General features: G+C 45.5%; 1 long non-coding RNA gene across 1 annotated transcript in view; it reads right to left on the minus strand.

The window, feature by feature from the left end:
- The window catches only part of LOC146830454 (uncharacterized), a 161,442-nt gene extending 149,238 nt beyond the window's left edge, over nt 1-12,204 (minus strand). The window contains exon 1 of the long non-coding RNA XR_014961158.1: nt 12,001-12,204. This is a non-coding gene — a long non-coding RNA (uncharacterized LOC146830454). The remainder of the gene's footprint in view (nt 1-12,000) is intronic.
- Nucleotides 12,205-12,468: the final 264 nt, after the last annotated feature.

The following is a 12,468-nucleotide window of genomic DNA, read 5'->3' on the forward strand; positions in this document are numbered from 1 at the left end:
AAAAGATATCGTCCAACATTTGGCTCAAGTTCATCAATCAGCAGTAAAAAATCTAACACATGCCAAAGATCGAAATAAATTCTTTTACAACAAGAAACGGAAGAGAGAACCCATTTTACAGATTGGAGAGAAGGTTTGGCTCAGCACATAAAACTAAAGGGTGACCGTAAATTCCAAACACGGTTTGTGGGACCATACCCAATAGAGAAAATTACCAATTCTGTGACACATCACGTTAACACTTCCAGAGAACATTAAAATGTATCCAATCTTTCATGTCTCCTATTAAAAAAAGAGTTCAACCTGGGGCGTGGCTTAAGCACAAATCATGGCGGTTTGTGAGTACGGAGCTCCGTCCCGGTCCAAAACTTCTACTGTTTTGCTGATGGCATCTACCAACCTCGAGAGGCTGGATCGACCATCCTGCTTACCCTATTTTGAACATAGCCCCAGGGAGGTGGCAGTCCTGAGGCTGCGGGGGGGAGGGGGGTCCCCCGAATTTCACAAACATAGCCCCGGGGAAGTGGATGTCCCCGGGGCTAAGGGGGACCTCGTAACTCCCTCGCATTGGATGTATAAGCCCCAGGGAGGTGGCGGTCCCTGGGGCTGCATCTCAGTGTTTTCATTGCCCCCTGGGACCTGAGCCATCCGAGGGTTTAAAGAAAACGAGCGCGGGAGGCTACTCTTAGGTTTTTTTTTTAATGCAGGATTTGCGGATCCACCGTGAATCGCGCCGAAAATGTAAAACATTGGTTTTTTTGTGGGGCACTGAGGCCTAGGGGGCCTAGGGGGTCATGGTGTTTCTACCCTGCCCCCTTTTCTAGTTTTTTTACCTTTCTTCTTGAGACTCAGTTCCACAGAGTCACAAGATGGCTGCCAACACTTCCTGGTTTGAAGTGTTGGCAGCCAATCAGATTGCAAGCACAAGATCGGTAGGGTTTGCGGATCCTCCGGGTTCCCACTTGTATAGCAGAGAAATATTTAAATTACTCAGAAACTATTAGGCGGATTTACACCAACAAAAAGGGTGGTTTCTGAACAAAGAGCTACCTTTTTGCCAAATTTGGTGTAATTCCGCCCAGCAGTTTGGGCTGTAGCCGTGTTTAAAGTTTTGTATGGAAATTAACATGGAGAAAGCGCATTATAGGACCCCCCACCCCCTTTTATTAGTCTCCGCTTGCCGAATCACCCTCAAATTTCAACACACCAGCTGACCTGATGGCCCCATTTGTTTTGAAAATTTGCGAAGAATTGTCAAACGACGCCAAAGATATTGGCAAATCAAAAAACGTTTTTCCTATGGAAACTAGGTCCTAACTATAACGACCTACTGGCGACCGCCAGTAGGAGATATATATATATATATATTTTAGACATATACATACACACACACACACACACACACACATACACACACAGACAACCTAGTTTCTCTGTAAAGCTTGCTGACGAAAACCAAAGCGGTCTCTTAATTCTACCTCATTCCTCTTTCTTTCACCCCCTTATACTTCCTGCCTCTCTTCCTCACTCTTGTATGCCTATGTTTGTGTTCCTCTTTTCGCCTGTTTCAATTTTTTTTGTCACTTTTGATCTCAGGTAAGCGTCTGAAGATGAAATATAAGTCCATGTCTCCAAAAGTGAGTGCCAGTGCCCACGCCTGCAACCACCAGAAAAATGTAAGCACTGCAAAAGAGCAAACATTCTAAGGACTCTACACATCTCCCCTTCACCAACACAGATGATTCAGAAGCAAATGGAAAAAGGAAATAATCATAACCTTGTAAACCTTCTGGCTTTCGCTACCACAAGCACCTGAATAACAAGGTACTTACCTTCGATAACGCTTTATACGGTAGAGACATAATCTAGCCGCAGATTCCTTGCCTTTGAATTTTTCAGGCGTCATACTGGATCCAGAAGATTTTTCTTCAAGCAATATCCCTGCATGCCGGTAGGTGGTGTCGGTTGACTTCGCGTGAAGTAATTGGTGTTGTGTCGTCTGCGCTGTAGTGACATATGCATTGCCTACATAGGCACTACCTCGGCAAGCTGACAAGCTACTTTACACAACTTTCCACGTCAGGAGAGTGGAGTAATGAAGTGCACTGAAACTGATGTGTTTTTTAACAACTAGGGCCCTGAAATGGATCAGCCCTGACCCTAGAAACCTGTCCGCAGTGCAGGGATGGGTGGATCAGTAAGGAATCTGCGGCTAGATTCTGCGGCTAGATTGTCTCTATCAGATAAGGCGTTACCAAAAGGTAAGTAACTTGTTTATCTGACCGAGACATCGAGCTACAGATTCCTTACCTTTGAATAGATAATCAAGCAATACCATCCCAAGAGGGACTGCTGAAAAGTTAAACAGAAAATCCTGCAGGACAGAGCGACCAAAGAGGCCATTACGGACTTGAATGACAAGGCAGTAGTGCTTGGTAAACGTGTGTATGGATGCCCACGTTGCTGCCCAACGAATGTCCAGGATTGGAACTCCACGTTGCAATGCTGAGGTGGCAGCCTTACCTCTGGTGGGAGTGAGCCCTTAAGCCTTAAGGAGGCTGCTTTTTGGCCAGAGCGCAGTAAATATTGATGCAGAGGACAACCCATCACAATATAGTCCTCTTCTGCACTGCACAACCTTTCTCCATTCCAATGTACCCCATGAAGAGTTGGTCGTCCACCCGGAACTCATTAGTGCGGTCAAGGTAGAACGACAACGCTCTTTTTGGGTCCAGATGGTGGACTTGCCCCTCTTCTTTAGACGGATGCGGAGAAGATTAGAAAGTGGGCAAGGTGACGGATTGCCCCACATGGAACGGTGTTACCACTTTTGGTAGGAAAGAGGTCCTAGTGTGAACACCAAATTTGTCTGGGAATATTGTTAGGTAAGGAGGCTTGGTTGACCAAGCCTGCAATTCACTGACACTCCTGGCAGATGTGATTGCCACTAAAAAGGCTGTTTTGATGATGAGCTGCCCGGGGGAGCAGTTGTGCAGAGGTTCGAATAAAGCATGCATTAAAAAGGTGGGAACTAAATTAAAGTCATAATAAAAGGGGAAGATGGGAACATACGTATAAGACCTTTGAGGAATCTATTTACAATGTGGGATTGAAATAATGAGGGTTGGTCTGGCAGCTGCAAGAAGGCAGACAGGGCCGAAAGGTAACCCTTTAGAGTGCCAAGAGAACTAAAAAGCAAAACATCCAAAAGGGAAGCAGAAAGAGGATCAATAGCCTTTTCTGTACACTATAATACAAAATTGTTCCATCGGCAGGTGTACACGGTCTTGGTGGAGGGACACCTGGCTGCCAAATAGAATTCGACCTTCCTCTCAAAGGTTTTAATGCTATCAACTGTCGCCGCTCAATCTCCACGCAAGAAGAAGTCGAGTTGACAGGTTCGGATGGAGGACCCTCCCCTGCTGCTGAGACAGAAGAGCCTCCTGAAGGGGCAGCCTGATTGGAGGATAGATGCTCAATTGGAGAAGCTCGGGATACCAGACTCTCTTTGCCCAGTCCGGACCCACAAGAATGACTTGAGCCCAGCTGCTCCTGATCTTCTTGAGCACTCCGGAGAGGAGTTGTATGGGCGAAAGACATACAGAAGGCCTGAGCTCCACTTGAGACTAAAAGCGTCTCCGAGCGAAAGCCGCCTTGGAAACTCCAGCTTTCAAAACTTCTGACATTGCACGTTCTCGGTGGAGACAAACCGGATGGAGACGCCAGGTTTTGACGGCTGAGTAGGTCTGCCCTGGCATTCAGAGAACCTGCCAGGAGTTGACTCACCATAGATATGCCCTGCTGTTCAAGCCAAGTCCAAAGATGCAGGCCCTCTTGACAAAGGGTCCACAATCCCATCCCGCCCCGTTTGATGCATTACTACAGGAGGTGGTGTTGTCTCTTAACACTTGTACCCATAATTGAAGGAAGATAGACTTTCAATGCCAAACAAATTGCTCGGAGCTCCAAAAAGTTGATGTGGAGTCCGGATTCTGAGGTAGACCAGAGTCCTCTGATCTCCACTTCTCCCAGAAGCCCACCCCATCCCAGGAGTGATGCATCTGTCACTACTGTGATATCCGATTGGGAAAGAGCGAGAGGTCTGCCTTTGACCCATTTGCGGTTTGCCAGCCACCACTGCAGGTCTTGTGCAGTTCCCTCCAAGATCTGGACCGTGTTGGAGAGATTCCCCTGATTCTGCGTCCACTGGAACTTCAGGTTCCACTGCAGAGCCCACATATGCCATCTGGCATGTGTCACTAGCCGGATGCAGGAGGCCCTGAGGCCCAGCAGCCTCAGAGTCATTCTCATCAAAATCCAGGATAGTCGCTTGGGAGTATAGGCCTGAAACACATCAGCTTCGATGAAAGGGAAAGTCTCATAGGGAGTCAGGTGTGACTTCGAAACGTCGAAAGTGTGAATGAAGGAGGTCCGCGACGACAGCCTGGGGTGATCCCATCTTCAGCAGCCAGTCGTCGACATAGGGTGGATTGGCACCCCTGATCTGCACAGATGAGCTGCGATCACCGCCATCACCTTGGTGAACATCTGAGGGACACTGGTAAGACCAAAAAGGCAGCACGGTAAACTGAAAATGCTCGTGGACCGCCGTAAACGACAGGCAGCTCCAATGGGCAGGCAGGACAGGGATGTGAAAATAGCTATCATGTAAGTCCAACGCTACCATTCAATCTCTTGGGTCCAGGGGAGACAGGACCGGAGCTAGTGTAAGCATCATGAACCTTTCCTTTTTGAGGAAGTAGTTGAGGGCTTGCAGCTCTGGGACCAAGGGCACACCGGTGGGGTCGGGCCGCCCAAAAATGAGGCACATGGCCTCATAAATTTCTCGTAGTCATTCCAGTGCAGATGACGCTGTCACGTGAAGCCAACCGACACCACCTACAATTCGCGCAGGGTATTACTCAAAGAAAAATCTTCCAAATCCAGCCTGACGCATGGGAAATTCAAAAGGTAAGGTATCCGCGGCTAGATGTCTCTATCAGTTACAAAAAAACTAAGAATACATTCTCAAGTCCAGAGCTTAGGGTTTTAATGGGCCAGGTCCCTCCAGGTATCAAGACCCAGTAATAATTATAAACAGCCATTGAAACTAGTCCCTGTATCATGGCCCTTAACCTTACTGGGAAAAACATTTATCAAGCCAAAACAATGAATGTAAAAAACATTACGGTAATCCAGAGAAGCAATTTAGTTCCTGTTCATAATTCACATTTACTTACTAATGCATATCATGAGTGTTTAGTTATTTACATGATCTTGTTTTGTTTGCCTTTCCTGTGTAGCATATTAATATTTCATTTAGCATCCTTTGAACTAAGTTGCCTCCAGGTGTTTATAAAGGCCGAGATTGGGAGGTCTGGAGTTAAAGGCAGTGAGTTCAGAACGCATGGTCATCCTGTCCTTGGATCTCCGTGTAGTGCACAGCAGTGGTCAAATATTCCAGCTTTAATTGTGATTCTGTGCAAACATGTGTGAACTACTACATCAACCCATCAGCAAAGAATTCACCACGGTCCTTAACTCCTCGATCATCACGGCCCACTTTCCCCGGAAATGGAAACATGCCGATGTGAAGCCGTTGCTGAAGAAACCTTCAGCAGACCCTGGAGTATTCAGGAACTACTGACTCATCTTCCTTCTCCCCTTACCATAAGGTCATCGAGAAAGCTATCAAAATCCAGCTAACCAGACATCTGGAAAATCACAACCTTCTACTCCCCTCCCAAGCCAGCTTCAGAGCAAACCACAGCACTAAGAGAACTCTAATCGGAGACATAGACGACATCAGAATGCTGCAAGACCACAGAGAAACAGCAGCCCTCATCTTCCTATACCTCTCAGCAGCCTCCCAACACACACTGATCAACACACTCCCCCAGATCGGAATCCAAGGAGCAGTCCTCAAGTGGATCGCTTCCTACTTCACAGGAAGGTCGCAGAAGATCATCATCCCTCCTACTCTTCGATCCCTAAGAACATCACCCACGGTGTACCACAAGGCTCATCCCTCCTCAACTTATAAATGACACCCCTGGTAAACACCGTCAGGAGCCATGGACTCAACATCATCTACTTTGCCGATGATAAATAACCCAACGACCATCAAAGACAGGTTCCGAAAATGCATGAAGGATGTGGCCATCTGGATGAACAACACAGAAGTTCTCATCTTCGAGGAAGGCAAGGACATTCTATAGAATAATGAATGGTGGCCACCTGAGCTGAGCCCTAGCCTCAAACCCACTAAACATGCCAGCAACCTCGGCATCATCGACAGCCAGAAGAAGCAGGTCAGCGCCATCTCCTCCGCCTGCCTCCTTATCCTACAAATACTCAGAAAGGTCTTCAGATGGCTCCCACCCAACACCAAGCGAATGGTCATGCAAGCTCTCGTCACTAGCAGACTGGACTACGGCAACTCCCTCTACGTAGGAATCACCAGACACCTTGGCGAAACTTCAGACCATCCAGAACACAGCAGTCAGACTCATCCTCGAGCTTCCCAGACGCACATGACATCTCACCTCAGGAAACTCCATTGGCTCCTAGTCGCAAAGAGATGCCAGTTCAAGCTGGTCACCCATGCTTACAAGGCACTAAACAATGAAGGACCGGCATACCTCAACAAAGGAGTGAACTTCCACCAACCTACCATGGAACTCCGTTCCAGATACCTCCCTCTAGCAGCTACCCAGCGCATCAGTCAGGCCAACAGCGGAAGCCGCTCCTACTCCCACCTGGCAGAGAAGACCTGGAACACCTTCCCACTACATGTCAAAGCAGCTCTGCCGCTTTATCACTTCAGGAAGGACCTCAAGACCTGGATGTTAAACCATAGGAACGGGCATCGGAATCCCACAGCAGGACACCACAGTGCCTCGAGATCCTCACAGTTGAAGCAGCCGCGCTATACAAATCCCGATAGATTTATACATTTGCCAAAATATTGACAAGGCGAAAGTAAAAGAAAGCCCATTGCTTACAGTTGAGTTGGTGCATTGTGCATTTGGGAGATGGTGAAGTGAAGGAGATGCGAGGAGGTGCATTCAGGAGAGAGTGACAAGTGGATGCTGAAGATGAATTGTAAAATATAAAAGATTCAGGAGATGTGGAGAGAAAAGGGGTGTACATCAGGACTTTAGGTGGGATAAAAAAAAAAGTGGGGGTCTTGGAGGCATGACCAAAGAGGCGTGGCCAGGAGCACTTTGCAAGGGGCATGGCCAATATAATTAAGGCTGTGGCCTAAATCAACCTAGAATCATGTGGCTCACGAACTCTAAAAGTGAGCATACTGCCTTAGATGCTGGAAGGTGCAAGGACACCATGGTGCAGTCCAGAAGCTGAACACACTAAAGATAAGGCTGGAAAAGATACAGCCAGGGATCAGAGACTAAAAGTGCCTTGTTCCATTTGAGAAAGATTCAGGATTCACATTTTGTGCTTTCCTTTTCAGACATGACCACAGCCTTCTGTAGAATGTGGTAGGAGAAACTATAAAAACAAACTTACATTGATTTCCAATATTGCATCTCTATCGGACCCACTGTCAGAAGCGTAACCAGAGTGTCATGGGTCCCAGTGCAAGGAAGAAAACGGGCCCCCAGCCTGCAGTTTGAATTATAAAATACAACGCTAATCATAGCACCTGCTGCACAAATGAAAGCTACACCCCTGCCCAGTATGGCTGGTCTGACAGAGTTCTTACTTTCACAAATAGTTTTCACTTTGTACCCGATGCACGGCCCACCTGCCTACTGCAGCTGCAAAATAAACAAGCATTCGCATAGCCAATAGGTCTCGCCTTTGGGACAGTAGAAGCGTTTAGCCAGAGATATTGGCTTTTTCAATGTCTTTAAACTATGTTGTAGAGCAGTGTTGCCGCTGTGCAGATTGTTTAAAATTTATAATAAAAAAGTGTTAAGCATTCTTGTTATCTTATATATAACCAAGAATGTTGAGGGGATACTGTGCTGATGTTGAGGTGGTGCTGCGCTGGTGCGGAGGTGGTGCTAGGCTCGATCTAACAAGCTGGCCATATGACCAATTACTGTGTAAGAAAATCGAGTCAAGTTTAGAGCTGTTTAGCATATAATCAAAAAGATACTTTTGTATTTCTAAATGGAATAATGATACAATAAAAATGGAGAATAAAAGTGTGAAGTTCTGTTGATTGCGTAATAAAAATATACCAACACGAGCACCATCCTTGTAGTCCTTGTATTTTGAAGATATCTGGTAAAAATCACGTATTCCAAGAACCTTCTTTTTCTTTAGGAAAACGTTTATAAAGTATGCTCTGGAGAGAACATAAATCATTTAAAATCTCGACAATTTAATGGAATTTGTATCCTTCCTCATTTGGAGAGGCTCATGCGGTCTGCATTTCAAAGAATGTTTAACTTTTGGTTAAACTGGTAGCACAATTTTCTTTTTTTTTGACATTTGAATACACCCATACCCCCACTCGAGGGAAATGATGAAGACACTAGGAAACAAACTGGGCAGCCCTGAATTCTGTAAAGATTCATCGGGTCAGCACTTTCCATGAAGCGAGATGGCACCTGCAAGCAATGCTGTTATTCGGAATGCCTTTAAGAGTTCAATTGTGGTCTAGGACACCAGCGCGATACAATCCGTGCTAGGTTTGACCCACTTGTGTGACCTTGGGCAAGTACATATCTCTCTCTCTCCCTCTGCTGAGTACTCACTTTGTTCCTATGAGCCCCTTTTAAAAGTCGCCTAGAGCCCATAACTCTTTGGGGGTACTTGAGCATTATGCAAATTGCCAATAAGCGCTTTAACTTCTCTGCATGGGAAATAAGTGCCGTACAAATGCAATTAGAAATAATTTTATTAAACTAAACGCATACAATAAAGGACTGGATTAAAAATTACAATATGTTTTCCTGTATGGCTTGCTGACAGGACCTGTTGGTGTAGAAAAGTGCAAGTATTGCACCCAACCCCCATGCACTGTATCTTACCACATGTCGCACCTCCACCCCCCCCCCGTGTAATTGAATATGAGCCTAAAGCCCGGATCACATGGTGTCAGGAAAGCAGGGCATTGTGAAACATAAGTGAACGCATGCAGAAAATAAAATTGAAAAGCGGCTGCTTCTGCTCAAGGACAACGTCCCAAGAGTGGTGTGTGCAGCCGCCATTGCGAATGAAGTGAAAGGGCACAAGGCATGCATAAAGTGTTAAGTGTGTCAGTGTTGAGATGGATTCGTCGAAGAAAGACAGGAAACACTTCGTAGAGTAATGAAGTTTACTCGTGGCACAACCTGGCATCCAGCTACCTCCACGACCCAGCTGCAACTGACATCTGTGGAGTGCTGTGTACCTTACATTCTATGCACGAGGACAAAGAACGCAAAGAGCATGAACGCTCCACCCAAGGTAAGAATAACTTAAGAACACTAATGAAGTTAAATGTGTAAAACTATACAAGTAAACATCACAACAGTCAGCTTGTGGTGAAAAGCAATCAATGTTTAGGTTGGGGCTCCTGCTCCCAGATTACCAAAAGATGGCGACACAGATAGTGATCAAAGGCCTTCCTACCGGACTGTCAAACAGATTGCTTGAGAGAATGTTTCCCACAAGGAAAATAAAGTATCGTAATGTGAGCAGACTAAAACTAAGAGGGTTGGACAGTTTATGAATTTCCCTTTAACTAAGCCTGTGTCTGGTACGAAACTTCTCTTGCGTCGCTTGCAACAATAAGGATTTCCCATAAACGCCATCTCCAAATAACAGAAAAAGCACTGTGATTCCGTTCAATATCTCTCACCATGTAAACCAAAAACTGTTCAAACTGTGCATATCCCAATCCTGCAGGATTTTATTTTTACATCCAATCCTGAGCCTGTTTCTGCGCTTCATAAAAGTCACATGTTTAAGGCCAGTATGAGCCTCACTGGCGAGTTTAAACTTTTCTGTGGTAGACAGCACTCCTGTGATTACGTGGTTGCACTCAGGGCTTTAAGTCGGCAGAGTCCTTCCGATGCTTCGCACCGACAATTCTAACAAGTATTTGCAATGCAATAGGTCCGACTGCATATGAAATGCTTACGTTTAAAACTGAGCACGACGCCGCTTCACAGACACCGCGCTCGGTTTATTTATATATTTCTTAACTGTAACACTGGGCGCAGTGTCCTTGAAGCAGGTGCTGCGCTCAGTGTTAAAGTTAAGAAATATACAAATAAACCGAGCGCGGCGTCCCTGAAGTGGACGCCGTGAAAATGTAAGTAAACAAGAACACAAACAGCTGTCGCCATGTCACGCCACTGTGCAAATGAAAAAAAGAAAGTGCTCATCCAGTAATTAGAAGACACTGTGTCACGCCGCGGAGTAAAAGATCCAGTCCAGGTGGGCGGGCCAAAAGTGGACAGGGTGGTACCCAGGATGGACTATATAGCCTCCAGTACAATCATCACACTCTGTTTAGCATAATTAATGACGTCAAATGACGCACACCAATGGAAAATAGGGACGGAGCCCAAACTCAACTTCTGGAACCGTATTGACTCCAAGAAGCCCTTGCAGAGCGAGCGGCGCATGCGCGCTGCAACACCAGGCGACACCTAAAAAAATAGGTACTATCAATTGGGCTGCCAACAATCTCCAAGGCTCACGGTCTACTATTGCTGTGTGCATAGTAAAGGATACATGCGCTCAAAATAGTACTAATACACCAGCAAAAGAAGACAGGGTCCTTTGTCCTGCGTGCAAGCATAAGGCCCACAAGATGAGTCTGTTAGAGGAGCGCATTCCTGGAGTAAAGACAATACTCCTCTTCAACAAGAACAGAAAATAAAACATCTCTGGCCTTCTCCAGTCAGTTGTTAATTCTCTTTAACGCAGGTCAAGGAAGCGCAACAGTGAGCCAGGTGCTGCCAGACCATAAAGGATATGTTTGTCCCACTTGTTACAGTAAACGCATTGCCACTGGCTAAATTATGGGCCAAAATATAGCGCCCCAAAGAGACCTGTTTCAGTAGCCCCTTTTAATTACAGACATGACAGGTTACAACTCAACTAAATCCCAGGCGTACATGTCTAACAGAGTGAACGTAACAGGTGTGATTAAGACTCTTTGAAGACCACTTCTCCTTCTACAGGACACAGCAATGTTTAATTCACAATCTCACAATTACAGAAATGAAACATTTTCAATATTAATTATTTGGAACAAAATCATCGCTGTTACTGGTTTATGTTAATCAGCTAAAGATCATTGACAAATCCAATAGTCCTGGGTTAGTTTTAGGTGTTGTCAGTTGCTGTGATAGATATCTGAATGCAATAACATAAAACTCTGAGAAGTACCAAAATACCTTTTGGGTTGCACACTAAGGTAATCACAGCAATTTAGTTTACAGTTTAAGTACGCTCTTTGCTCTTAAATATAGACACTAAACACTTCTTTCATCCCACTTTAAGGCCCAGCTACAGTGCATGCATACATACATACATACCAACTTACCCAGGATAAACCACACGACACTGCAGGGTTGCTACCTTTCTCACAAATAAATAACTAATCCCTTTTGTTTATGCTTTGTAATCTGGAAGGGCCAAGCGCTGTTAGGTGAAAAATAATTTCTGGAAAATTCTCAGTATTCTTCTGTAAAATGGCAATTATCCTGGTTCGTTAAATATTCATATTCAACATACACAACTTCCAAATGCTTTTTAAGTTATTTCTCCATGTATTTACTTATTGAGTTTTACCCTTCAACAGGAAAAAATAATCATACATTCTCCTTTCGATTCACTGGTAAAAAGCTTCATTTAAATACATGTTAGTTTCATATGATGAAATTTACGAAAACGCCAATACCAAGCGAATTGGCCGTTACGAAACTTATGAAATGTTACATCATTTGAATGCCAAAATATCCGAAAGTGAAGTAAAGAAGCACAGACGTGCAGACCGGACCGTGTGCAGTATACACATAGTATTCTTACCTTCAAAACGTATTATGCAGCTCCTCGGCAACGGGACACAGAAAGACAAGAGCTACTAGCTTTCTTGACTCATTTTCTACCAGGAACCTGCCGTTGGACAAGAATTTCCGTACGCCTTCCGCCCCTATGCCGCAAAGCACTCGCAACCAAACAGTGAACGAAAGTGAGGCTTGAAAGGCACGACAATTCTGCTCAACTTCCGCCCTGTTGTTGGCGCCAGCACCTCCCACGCGCAGCCCACCACCTTTGCGACCCGCGTAGGAAACGTCAGAATGCGCAGCGCACGAGCCTCACCCCACGTAAGACGTTCAGGCGACAGAACACTTTCCAAATCCCGACCCCTGTGGTGAGACCAGTAAGTATTTGTTGCAGACCCTACCTGCAGGATGTCCGACCCTCTGAAACGTAAAATGCCACCTGGGTCCACTGTCACCGATTTTAAAATCGTAGAGGTTATGATGTACCTGT

This window comes from Triturus cristatus, chromosome 5_1, assembly GCF_964204655.1.
Source record: "Triturus cristatus chromosome 5_1, aTriCri1.1, whole genome shotgun sequence".
NCBI classification, from domain to species: domain Eukaryota; kingdom Metazoa; phylum Chordata; class Amphibia; order Caudata; family Salamandridae; genus Triturus; species Triturus cristatus.